Genomic DNA, 13,644 nt, shown 5'->3' on the forward strand with positions numbered 1-13,644 from the left:
CATGTTACTTCAAAAAGTCCTAAACCTGTGGTATCATCAACAACCAAAAAACCTAAAAAGGATTCCTCAATGGTCACGGAACTAGAGTTAAAATTTACATACCTCACAATTATGGACATTTGCTCTTGGTGACTTGTATCAGGCGTGCATCGAGGATGATGGAGTAATACTTTGCTTGCTTAACCTTCTTGATGATTTCGGTTCTAACTTTATCCCCTAATAATTGTAAGAAACTTCACAAGTGCAACAATCCTTAAGATGACTTGTTTCCAATAATCTTTTTCTTTTCTAAATTGCTCATATGCCGATTTGTCAATTGTTTCATTGCATTTCAACCGTTGGTGCAATTCAAACCATTCATTCATATTCTTGAAATGTTCTAAACCAGCTTCATGTTGTTTAAGTCTACCACTGGCATGTATCCAATCATTATAACCTTCATCATCCAACCCACCTTTCGGATGCCCCGTTCTAAAAACTTTACAACAAAAACAATAGAGTTTGTCAAGTTTTTTCGAATACACTAGTCATTCTCTATCGCACGTCTCCCTATTTGATAGAATTCTGGTGTACATGGTATTAGAAAAATGTCTTCCAAATTTATCCACGGGGCCCTTAACAACATCCCTATCTCTTTTTGGACCTTTCATAACCAACTCTTTAATCATGTCATTACTAAGCCCACCCCAATTTCTAGGATCAAAAATATCAATATCCGGAACGGGATTAACATTATCTTCACCTGCGTTCATGTTGTCTACATCTACGTTCATATTGTCTTTGCCCACATTAGCTTCTTCATCTACGGTAGCATTAACATTGTCTTCACCCACATTATCATCACCCACATTATCATCACCCAAGTTAGAACTAGAACTTTGAGTTTCTTTTGAAAAAAACTTGTGTATTCGGTTTTGTTTTACTTCGTCCGTCTTTCTTTTCTCTTCCTCTAGCTTCTTCCTCTTACATTTTTTGTGACACCTGTGTCACTCCAACCATCAAACAAATGCCAAACCAAGGAAATATTGTATTTCATACTTGGGATTTGTATAAATATGTGTATGCTTTGCACATATCAATTCTTGTTCAATTTCATACTCTACAACGCTTTCTGGAGAATTATACGCAAACTGGTGCATAAACGTACTCAGTTTAATGCGACAAATACTCCGGGAGACCATCATACACTTAACATACCTTAAATAACCTTTACATAACTTAGAAATAAGTTTTGAAGGCTTTGGTATGGCAAAAACAAGTTAATTCGCTTACAGGGACTAAACTTGACAAACTGCGAAAGTATGCCAATTTGAACTGTAACGAACATTCCGGAACATGTCCATAAGTTAAACATACCATATATATCCTTTACATAGCTTAGAAATAGGCTTTGAGGGGTTTGGTATGCTAAAACAAACTTTTGGATCATTCAGGGACTAAAAGTGTCAAAAAGTGCATAAGTTTGCACTTTCGCGCATAACTCACGTTCTGAATACATCCGGACATCCAAAAATTTATGTAAGCATCCTAATATTATGCCTTAGTGTTTGGCATGAGAAAAATCCATTCGTCGCGTCATTTGGATCGTCTTTCACGCTTATGCGCATTCCGTCGTAAGTAAGCGAACATCGCGATCGTACGGCCAAACGAACCGACATCCGACATATTTTTGGGCATGTTTCATGTCCACAATGTTTAGGCATCATTTTAGGGCCTTAAAGATGACTTTACAGGTCTTAGAAGGGCTGGAAATAGCTTAAACACGCAACAGGGACCAAAAGTGTAAATTCTGCAAGTGGTGCAGATCAGAGGGGCCAGGCGGCCCGCGTAAAGATTGCCCAAAACATGAGGCGGGCCGCGTGAACATGTCTGACAGAAGATTTTGCATTTAATGCAGAATCTGGCCTTTCGTTCGATCAAGGGGCGATGCCTTTTCACCCAACGAAGAGCCAAGGGTCAAGTTCACTGAACTTATCCACTTGGACACATGTACGCACGAGATCAAGGCACGATATTCGATAAAACGATCCTAACGGTTCCACTTTTCCTATAAATACCCCCCCCCCCTTTAGTGTAAAATTCACAAAATCAGATCTTAGAGCTCTAAGTTGAAACCATTGTTTCATACCTGAGCTATTTGGTCTTGATTAGCACTCGGGGACCCTCCGTAAGTCTTCTTTCGCTCTTTTATTCGCTTTTCGAATCCGAAAGTCAACGTTTTGTTGACTTTCTGCATTGACCAGCTTTTGGTCAATGTGAAGTTCATGGAACTTCATAACGTGAGCGTGATCACGATGGTTATGGTCCATAGTGACCATACCTACTGATTACCACGTTATCTAGGCTCAGTGACGAGTCGTAGTTTCGGCCAAAATGCGCATTCTTGTGTATTTTGTAACCAAACTACTCGTGGGCATCAAAGCCGTTTGTTTTGATGCCAAACCTGTTTCTAAACTTAGTTAAGCATGTTCTAACATGCTTAGCTCGTCACTTTTAGTTTAGTGCTTATATAGGGTCGTAAGGTAAGCGATTTAAACCATCGCTTATACTTTCAAACCCGACCCATTTGGTCGGTCATTAGGACCCGACCAAACACATTTGGTGACCATAGCTATAACCTTCCGAGGTTATACCGTGTGGTCGCAATGTTAGGCGTTCCGAACGCGTTCTACGCGAACGACGCGTTAGGGTAGCATAAGCTACCTAAACGGGTCGTGATGGACCGTAAGCACTTAGATTAGGTTTCATTTTAGTATGTAGGCTTTGCTAAGCCATATTACACGAGTCTCCATACTCGTTTGGTTTACGAACCCGCGTACTGTCCGATCCTTCCGATTTGGTCCGGTATATTAACATAAGCTACCTATTAGGTGCCGTTGATATTCCGTGATTTTTAGCATTATCCGATTATTATATAAGGAATCCAAAGCAATCTCAGGTGAGTACATTGAACCCCTCTTTTACTGTTTTCCAAACTGTTTTGGGGTGAAGCATGTGTACCTATCTGTTATTTTCATGATTTCAAAGTATAATTGATTATACATGTTAGTATTTATCTTTTGACAAACTAAATGACTATCTATGGTTTAAACACTGATTTCTCAAAGATTACAAAAGTAATTGTTGGAATGGTACTTATTTTCTTCACCAGACCGATTGGTAGTATGATATAGCGCTATAGGACTAGACACCCCATTCCTGTTGTCATGGAATGTCTGAAACCAATTTGTTTCTCCATCCAAATAGGGATTTCCTTTGTGGTATCCTTATAGTCTCAAAGGTGTAGTTTGATGCACCAGGTCTGAATGAATTCTTAAATCGCACCTTTAAAGTATAGTTTGATATACTCTCATGTGTGGTGTTGTACAGAACCAACATATATTTTGTAATCATCCAAAGCATATTTTGATATGTTATTTACAAACCAAGACATAGTTTAATATGTTATTTATCACATCCAAAGCATATTCTGATATGTTACTTACAAAACTAAAGCATAGTTTAATGTGTTATTTATAAATCCAAGGTATACCTGTAATATACTACTGAAAACTATTAACAACTAAAGTATATTTAATATTCTATCTATCAAACGATTTGGTTTTGGTTAGTGTTTAGATAACAGAACGAGTGTAATGTGATGAAAACATGGTAGATACGCCGCTGGTACTTCTTATATATATAAGTGTTTTCATTGCATTACATACCGTGGCGTTATTTAGTACACTTGGGTTAACAATATTGGAACTGAAATATATTTTAATATATTACTTATTCAACTTTCTTAAAACCAAGGTATATTTTATATATACCATAAACGTTTTATTAAAACATTGTTTTTCAAACAAACTTAACTTATACAAACTCAGTTTACATGGTTATTCAGTTAACCATACATTATTCTCTTATTTATACATATCATCTGATCCTATCGTTTTTCAAATGATTTACAAGACAAAGCAAAAATACGAGGTTCATGACTAAACATTTTCTCAAACTCAAGTCATGAACTCCGTTTTCACAAAACCTATGTATCTCACAGGCATTTTTATGCTGACGTACCTATTTTTACACATGTTTCAGGTGCTGTCTTGAGATGATTGTTGATGCATGCTACATTTAGGATGGACTCGTGCCTTAGCAACTTTAAAACTTGGAAGATCATAGTTGTACTTATGTGATTGTAATAGAACAACGAGTTCATTTAATCAATAAAACAATATTTAAATTTCCATGTGTTATGAAACAATGATTCTGTTACAACACTCCCCGACGTTTCCGCCACGTTTTGTATGTTCTACGTGGTCGGGGTGTGACGAGAAAAGTTGGTATCAGAGCTCATGGTTATAGGGAATTAGGTTATTAGTAATGCTTTGACCTAGTCTATAACCTTCCTAGGACCCTAACGCGAGTTTACTTGCGTTTAGTCATAAAACAACACCGTCACCTATCCTTAGGCGACGACCGCAACAAGAACATAAATTTCAAAACCGCTTTGAAAACTAATCATCTGTTCTAGGATGATTGATTACTAGGTTTTGAACCCTCTGTTATAAGGTTTTGAACCCCTTTGAATTTTCAAAACTCTCGTCAAAGTTGGTCTAAATATTGTGAACACATGCAAACTGGAAGGGTGGGTGCCTGTACCCTGAGTTTTCTGCCTAAGGCTAGAGTGTTCGTACAAATCCACATAATCGGACCAGTCACTCTTACCTGGGAACTCTTGGGGTGAGTGTCCACTTATAGGCGAGCATGTCTTCGCGATACATTATTTTTGACCTATTTGCTTTGATTAATCACCAGGTCGTGTGTTGCTTTGTAGTAACAGACAGACGGCCACTATCCTTGCTTTCATCAGATTTGTTCCATCTCATTCTTTTCGTCTAATTCTCTCACTCATTTCCTCTCATGTTTCCTCTTTTAGAATGCCTCCTCGACGCGACAATCAGATGGCGAATGCCGAACTGGCGGAAATCATCGCGCAACAAATGGCTGCTGCCTTCCCAATTCTTTATACTCAAATAACTCAAGCCATCAACAACAACAATGCTCCATGCAATTTCAAGATTTTTAACTCAGCTAAACCGCTCAAGTTCAATGGTTCTGAGGGAGCAACTGGTCTTCTTCAATGGTTCGAGAGCATTGAGAACACTTTCCGTCACGTTCAGTGTCCTGAAAATCGCAAGGTCGAGTTTTCTTCGAGTGTGTTTCAGAAGAGGGCTCTTACATGGTGGAATGGGGTTATGAGAGACCGCGGTGCAGAGGTTGCATTAGCACAGACTTGGGCCGAGCTTAGGGCTCTTATGATGAAGGAGTTCTGTCCTCGTCATGAGCTTAGGGCTCTAGAAAGGGAATTTGATGATTTAAAGCAAGACAGTGGGGAACATCGAGCCTATACTGATCGCTATGAGGAATTGAGCTTGTTATGCCCTACTATGGTTACGCCTCTGGATAAGGCGATTGAGAAATACATTGATGGGCTTCCTGACGTAGTTCAGGACATCGTTACTGGCAGCAACCCTACTACTGTCAGACAAGCCATTGAATTGGCTGCCACTCTGACTGAATCCCAAATCAGGAAGCGCAAGCTATTTCGGAAGGGCGACTTAAGACCATCTGACAAGACTGCTCATGTGGAACCAAAGGAAGAAAGTGCTGAGGTGTCCAAGAAGGAAAAGCGCAAAGCCTCTCAAAGCTACGTTGTAACTGCTCAAGACAAACAAGTTGCACCAAACCAGCCAACACAACCTCGTAAAAGACAAAACTATGTTGGTACTGCACCGTTGTGCAACAAATGCAACCGTCATCATCTAGAGCAAGAGCAGTGTCACAAATGTACCCACTGTGGGCGGTTGGGACATTTGATCAATGTTTGTCGTTATGCAAATCAAACTGCTGCAAACCCTGCTGCTGTTCAAGCACGGTTCCCTCCAGGGTCATGTTATAACTGTGGTGACCTTACCCACTACAGAAACAATTGCCCAAGGCTTGTTAACATACCTCCAGCGCGTGGACGAGTGTTCAACATCAATGAGGCAAACATGAACAATGAGGCAGCAGTGAACAATTAGTGTTTTGTAATTCCTTAGTTGCTATCTTTTGACACTTCAAGACAAATCCGTTGCTACATAAATAAAGATTTGTTGTTTTTATTTATGCAAAATTTATGCGTTTGTGTGAATGCTTGATGCAACTTTATGATGTCAACCCAAAAACAAACTACTCGTATGGTTCTGTCATATTATGATCACTTGTGATCTCCCCAAGAACCTTAAACTCTCGTTTCTTTTAAGAAACAAAGTCAAACACTTATTGAGAATCCCTCTATCTTTATAGATAGATCTTCATAAATCGTTAAAGTGCCAAATGAAATCCATAGGTTGGATTCCTAGTGTGCCTTAATATCCATACCTAAGGATAACAAAATAAAGAATCAAGTTAACTAAATTTGTGCTTATGTATTTTCTTACATGTTTTGTGGTTGTATGTGATCCATCCAAATCCTCATAGAATCTTTCATATCTTCATACGAGAGATTCATAATGGGATATCCAAAGATACTATCTTAAACCCTCAATGGATTTCAACAGTGTAGTTAAGTCACTCGGGTTATAAAGTATTGTTCTATAATTGGACCTCTTGAAAGGTCTGCTTAAACAGATTGATTTTGAAAATCTGATTAGAAATATCATGTGATGATATAAAAATGATCCCTTAAGCGGTCTATTTAAAGAGATCGTACGACGGTCTAGTTAAGAAGATCATGTGTTGATCTAGTTAAAAAGATCGTTCGTTGATCGAATTAAAAGGATCCTTTGGTGGTCTAGTCAAATCGCTTCATATTTATTCAAGAAATTTTTCCTACGGATTATGAAATGGACTGTGCGGACTGTGCAAGGAATTACGTAATTATGGAGGCCTACATAATTATGGAATTCAGTGCACAGGAACCACAGGAAGTTTCGTCATGTGTTAAGACCTAGTGACAAGAATAATGATACGGGAGAAGTCTCGGACCTCGACCAATGTCATTTATTCTCACACTCCCCCAATTCTGATCTCAATCACACACCAAGTTTTCCTATGATAAGCCTTCATAAGAAACATTCGTCAATCAGTAGTTCAAAATTTCATGTTTTACTATTTCAAGGAATTCACTCTGAGGGTTAACAAATTCGCTAAGAATCCTAACATGGCCCAGGGTTTTACCTAAGGGTTCAATGGATCTATTATAAGGCGAAACCTTCACAGCTGTCCTCACGAGTTTCCTCTAGAATTAAATTTCGGGACGAAATTTCCTAAAGTAGGGGAGACTGTGACACCTGTGTCACTCCAACCATCAAACAAATGCCAAACCAAGGAAATATTGTATTTCATACTTGGGATTTGTATAAATATGTGTATGCTTTGCACATATCAATTCTTGTTCAATTTCATACTCTACAACGCTTTCTGGAGAATTATACGCAAACTGGTGCATAAACGTACTCAGTTTAATGCGACAAATACTCCGGGAGACCATCATACACTTAACATACCTTAAATAACCTTTACATAACTTAGAAATAAGTTTTGAAGGCTTTGGTATGGCAAAAACAAGTTAATTCGCTTACAGGGACTAAACTTGACAAACTGCGAAAGTATGCCAATTTGAACTGTAACGAACATTCCGGAACATGTCCATAAGTTAAACATACCATATATATCCTTTACATAGCTTAGAAATAGGCTTTGAGGGGTTTGGTATGCTAAAACAAACTTTTGGATCATTCAGGGACTAAAAGTGTCAAAAAGTGCATAAGTTTGCACTTTCGCGCATAACTCACGTTCTGAATACATCCGGACATCCAAAAATTTATGTAAGCATCCTAATATTATGCCTTAGTGTTTGGCATGAGAAAAATCCATTCGTCGCGTCATTTGGATCGTCTTTCACGCTTATGCGCATTCCGTCGTAATTAAGCGAACATCGCGATCGTACGGCCAAACGAACCGACATCCGACATATTTTTGGGCATGTTTCATGTCCACAATGTTTAGGCATCATTTTAGGGCCTTAAAGATGACTTTACAGGTCTTAGAAGGGCTGGAAATAGCTTAAACACGCAACAGGGACCAAAAGTGTAAATTCTGCAAGTGGTGCAGATCAGAGGGGCCAGGCGGCCCGCGTAAAGATTGCCCAAAACATGAGGCGGGCCGCGTGAACATGTCTGACAGAAGATTTTGCATTTAATGCAGAATCTGGCCTTTCGTTCGATCAAGGGGCGATGCCTTTTCACCCAACGAAGAGCCAAGGGTCAAGTTCACTGAACTTATCCACTTGGACACATGTACGCACGAGATCAAGGCACGATATTCGATAAAACGATCCTAACGGTTCCACTTTTCCTATAAATACCCCCCCCCTTTAGTGTAAAATTCACAAAATCAGATCTTAGAGCTCTAAGTTGAAACCATTGTTTCATACCTGAGCTATTTGGTCTTGATTAGCACTCAGGGACCCTCCGTAAGTCTTCTTTCGCTCTTTTATTCGCTTTTCGAGTCCGAAAGTCAACGTTTTGTTGACTTTCTGCATTGACCAGCTTTTGGTCAATGTGAAGTTCATGGAACTTCATAACGTGAGCGTGATCACGATGGTTATGGTCCATAGTGACCATACCTACTGATTACCACGTTATCTAGGCTCAGTGACGAGTCGTAGTTTCGGCCAAAATGCGCATTCTTGCGTATTTTGTAACCAAACTACTCGTGGGCATCAAAGCCGTTTGTTTTGATGCCAAACCTGTTTCTAAACTTAGTTAAGCATGTTCTAACATGCTTAGCTCGTCACTTTTAGTTTAGTGCTTATATAGGGTCGTAAGGTAAGCGATTTAAACCATCGCTTATACTTTCGAACCCGACCCATTTGGTCGGTCATTAGGACCCGACCAAACACATTTGGTGACCATAGCTATAACCTTCCGAGGTTATACCGTGTGGTCGCAATGTTAGGCGTTCCGAACGCGTTCTACGCGAACGACGCGTTAGGGTAGCATAAGCTACCTAAACGGGTCGTGATGGACCGTAAGCACTTAGATTAGGTTTCATTTTAGTATGTAGGCTTTGCTAAGCCATATTACACGAGTCTCCATACTCGTTTGGTTTACGAACCCGCGTACTGTCCGATCCTTCCGATTTGGTCCGGTATATTAACATAAGCTACCTATTAGGTGCCGTTGATATTCCGTGATTTTTAGCATTATCCGGTTATTATATAAGGAATCCAAAGCAATCTCAGGTGAGTACATTGAACCCCTCTTTTACTGTTTTCCAAACTGTTTTGGGGTGAAGCATGTGTACCTATCTGTTATTTTCATGATTTCAAAGTATAATTGATTATACATGTTAGTATTTATCTTTTGACAAACTAAATGACTATCTATGGTTTAAACACTGATTTCTCAAAGATTACAAAAGTAATTGTTGGAATGGTACTTATTTTCTTCACCAGACCGATTGGTAGTATGATATAGCGCTATAGGACTAGACACCCCATTCCTGTTGTCATGGAATGTCTGAAACCAATTTGTTTCTCCATCCAAATAGGGATTTCCTTTGTGGTATCCTTATAGTCTCAAAGTTGTAGTTTGATGCACCAGATCTGAATGAATTCTTAAATCGCACCTTTAAAGTATAGTTTGATATACTCTCATGTGTGGTGTTGTACAGAACCAACATATATTTTGTAATCATCCAAAGCATATTTTGATATGTTATTTACAAACCAAGACATAGTTTAATATGTTATTTATCACATCCAAAGCATATTCTGATATGTTACTTACAAAACTAAAGCATAGTTTAATGTGTTATTTATAAATCCAAGGTATACCTGTAATATACTACTGAAAACTATTATTTTGAACAACTAAAGTATATTTAATATTCTATCTATCAAACGATTTGGTTTTGGTTAGTGTTTAGATAACAGAACGAGTGTAATGTGATGAAAACATGGTAGATACGCCGCTGGTACTTCTTATATATATAAGTGTTTTCATTGCATTACATACCGTGGCGTTATTTAGTACACTTGGGTTAACAATATTGGAACTGAAATATATTTTAATATATTACTTATTCAACTTTCTTAAAACCAAGGTATATTTTATATATACCATAAACGTTTTATTAAAACATTGTTTTTCAAACAAACTTAACTTATACAAACTCATTTTACATGGTTATTCAGTTAACCATACATTATTCTCTTATTTATACATATCATCTGATCCTATCATTTTTCAAATGATTTACAAGACAAAGCAAAAATACGAGGTTCATGACTAAACATTTTCTCAAACTCAAGTCATGAACTCCGTTTTCACAAAACCTATGTATCTCACAGGCATTTTTATGCTGACGTACCTATTTTTACACATGTTTCAGGTGCTGTCTTGAGATGATTGTTGATGCATGCTACATTTAGGATGGACTCATGCCTTAGCAACTTTAAAACTTGGAAGATCATAGTTGTACTTATGTGATTGTAATAGAACAACGAGTTCATTTAATCAATAAAACAATATTTAAATTTCCATGTGTTATGAAACAATGATTCTGTTACAACACTCCCCGACGTTTCCGCCACGTTTTGTATGTTCTACGTGGTCGGGGTGTGACATTTTTGATGGCCGGATAGGTGTTTGTATTTAGGAACGGGAGGCATAATTTCTACATAAACAATAGTAAACTAGAAATCATTCAATCATTCGTTATTCATAACAGTAAACTAGAAATCATTCAATCATTCATTATTCATAACCGTTTAATCAATCTAATTATCTAAATAAACAACATTAAACATTTAAACTAGAAATCAGACTCGAAACAACAGTTACTGAATTCTGAAATCTGATTATCTGAATCTGAAAGTGAAATCTGTTAAATAGTAACATCATTAAGCTGAATGTTATTTCAATGTTCGTTATTCGTTAATCACTTAATCTGAATGTTTTTCAATTTTCGACAAACAAATAAATAATCTGAATGTTATTTCAATTTCGACAAACAATAAATTAACAAACTTGGAACCTGCGGATGTAACATCAATCGACTTATCGACAAACAAAACTCAAAAGACAACAAACATAAAACATTCAAATACCTGAACTGAATCGCGATTCGCAGGGCAGGTGCAACACTGCAGCGGCGTTTGATGATCGATGGCAGGTGCGATTCGGAGAAATACAGCTGCAACGTTTGAACTTTGATCGATGACTTTGGTCTTTGAATTTTTGATCAGAAATCCTCGCACAGTCGGTCAGTCGCACGCGACTTTTGATTTCCCTGCAGGTTTGGGCCTCTAATCAGGTTTTGACAAAGTTAGGGGCCTGTAAAAAAATTGGGCTAATATATATAAATAATATATATAAAGAAAACATAAAAAAATTTGGGCCCTTTAATTATTTGGGCCCTGTTCTCAAGCACACTCTGAACACCCTTATAACCGGCCCTGCCTATTAAACTTCAACTCTAAGACAAATAAACATTTTCTTAACCTATTACATTACCAGTTTAACTAAAATAAACCAAGCTTTAATAAAAACTAATTAAATCAATGGTTCACTTTGGCCCTTCAACTTTCAATTCATACGTGTTTTAGATCAACTTTCAACATATATCAACCATCACTTGACTAAATTCAGTTAGGACTATCATATATTGATTTAAGGTGCCATGGATATAAGCTACAAGTGATTTAACAAACTCTTACAATTAACTTACATACTAACGAAAAAATAAAACATCGTCATCATGTAAGCTATATAATAAGTTAAATGTTTATATGCAATTAACTCTGTGGGAAATAAAGAACATGATCAACCCAGTTAAGTCTTTTTATAAATATCTTGTGAAACAAAGATTCTAATTTTTAATGTAAATTTATGGTACCCTATTCAACAAATGTGAATAAAACACAAAACAACCAGAGATTAAAACTAATTACCTTTTGAAACCCCATGTCACAACACCTACTCAAATATATTTTCGTTTCTTTCTGGAGCTCTAACAAAATTCCAGAACACCAATTTAAAACAACAAAATATCAAATTTCATTTTCAGGAAAACTATCCCTTAATTTTCTTATTTCCACCATTCGATTTATGGGATTTCCTTTTCTTCGAAGAACGTTTCTTCAAACCATCTTCTTCACCAGCCGGTTCTTGCCCTTGACCCACAACCTCCATTAAAGACTCGCCCTTCGGGTCATTTACAACACCCGTTTCTGGTTCTGTTTCTGGTTCAACAATCGACATCCCATTAAGTGTGTAATCCAACAGGAACGTGCTCCGTTCCAATCTATCTATTTTGCTGTAATGCCTCTAAGAATACAGTATCAGTCCTTCTAGAAGCTCTCCAATACCTTTCATCTATATAAAAAATATAAAATTTGCTAAAAAGGTAAAAAAAAAAAAAAAAAAAAAAAACACCATGTCATTCGTTCTGTAATGAAGTGGTTATAACGTAAATAGTACCTCAACTATCTCTGTTGGTGAAAGGATACTGAAAACCTGAAAAAGCACAAATTGGGCGATGTGGCAAAGCTTCGGTTTCGTGTTCCATTCCCGTACATACTCTAATAATAAACGATATTCGTTCATGCTAAGAACACTAATAGCCGTTTTCACTTGATTTTTAGCATCTACACTCCTGTGTATTTTTTTCTTTTAAAATACATAAATTTTATCGTATGAAAGTGAGAAATTATTGAACTATTAACTTGCAAAGTGCATCGAATAACTCAAACAGTTTGTGCGGTCGATGAAGCTCAAATGCAAGATGTATTGCTTTGGTGTAATTGGCATCTAATACAACATTTTCTAGCTCTTGGCTTTTTACTTTCCTCCTGCAGATTATTTTTAAGTTGAATTTAAAATTTTAAAAATGTAAGAATAATGATGAACTGTCGAGATATGTTACCTCTTTCCAGAACGCATCTTCTTTATCTGCAGTCGTAGAATCATGCCAAAGATTTATCACAGCATCACTGCCACCTGTCGCCAACATTTCGGTTTTCTTCCCCACAGTAAGGGCCCACACCTTGTCCTCGTGTTGATCATAAGTTGCAACACATTCGTTTGTCTTAACGGTCCACAGCTTTAGCAAACTGTCGGCACCTGCATAAAAAGGAATAAAAGTAAAAATTAAGTACACAAAAAACATAAAGAAAAAGGGAGCTCACAGTGTTATCTTTGCTCCCTGTAACAATTAATGTTCTTCTAGAGCTTGTTGTACACGTATCTAAACATAATACAATGTCGGTGTGGCCTGCCAAAACGTACGAACATGACATCGAGCCAAGATCATACACTCGCACCTGCAACAATGCAAACATTAGAATACAAAAGAAAAAAAGAAAAAAAATCAAATCTCATATAAATAACCAAACGTCTAATAACAGTTTACTGAATTTCCTGTTCAACACTTGTAGCGACGGCAAGAAACTGTCCTTCAACACCCACGAACCTCATATCCACTATCTCCTCATTGTATCCTACAAGTCTTTTGTTAAGATTCAACTGAAAACGTCCTTCTTGCGATTCAATTGGAGAATAAAAAAGAAATTCTTGGTCAGCAGTGATACATAGCAACCCTTGACCA

The sequence above is a fragment of the Helianthus annuus genome, chromosome 15 (genome assembly GCF_002127325.2).
Source record: "Helianthus annuus cultivar XRQ/B chromosome 15, HanXRQr2.0-SUNRISE, whole genome shotgun sequence".
In the NCBI taxonomy this organism is placed as follows: Eukaryota; Viridiplantae; Streptophyta; class Magnoliopsida; order Asterales; family Asteraceae; genus Helianthus; species Helianthus annuus.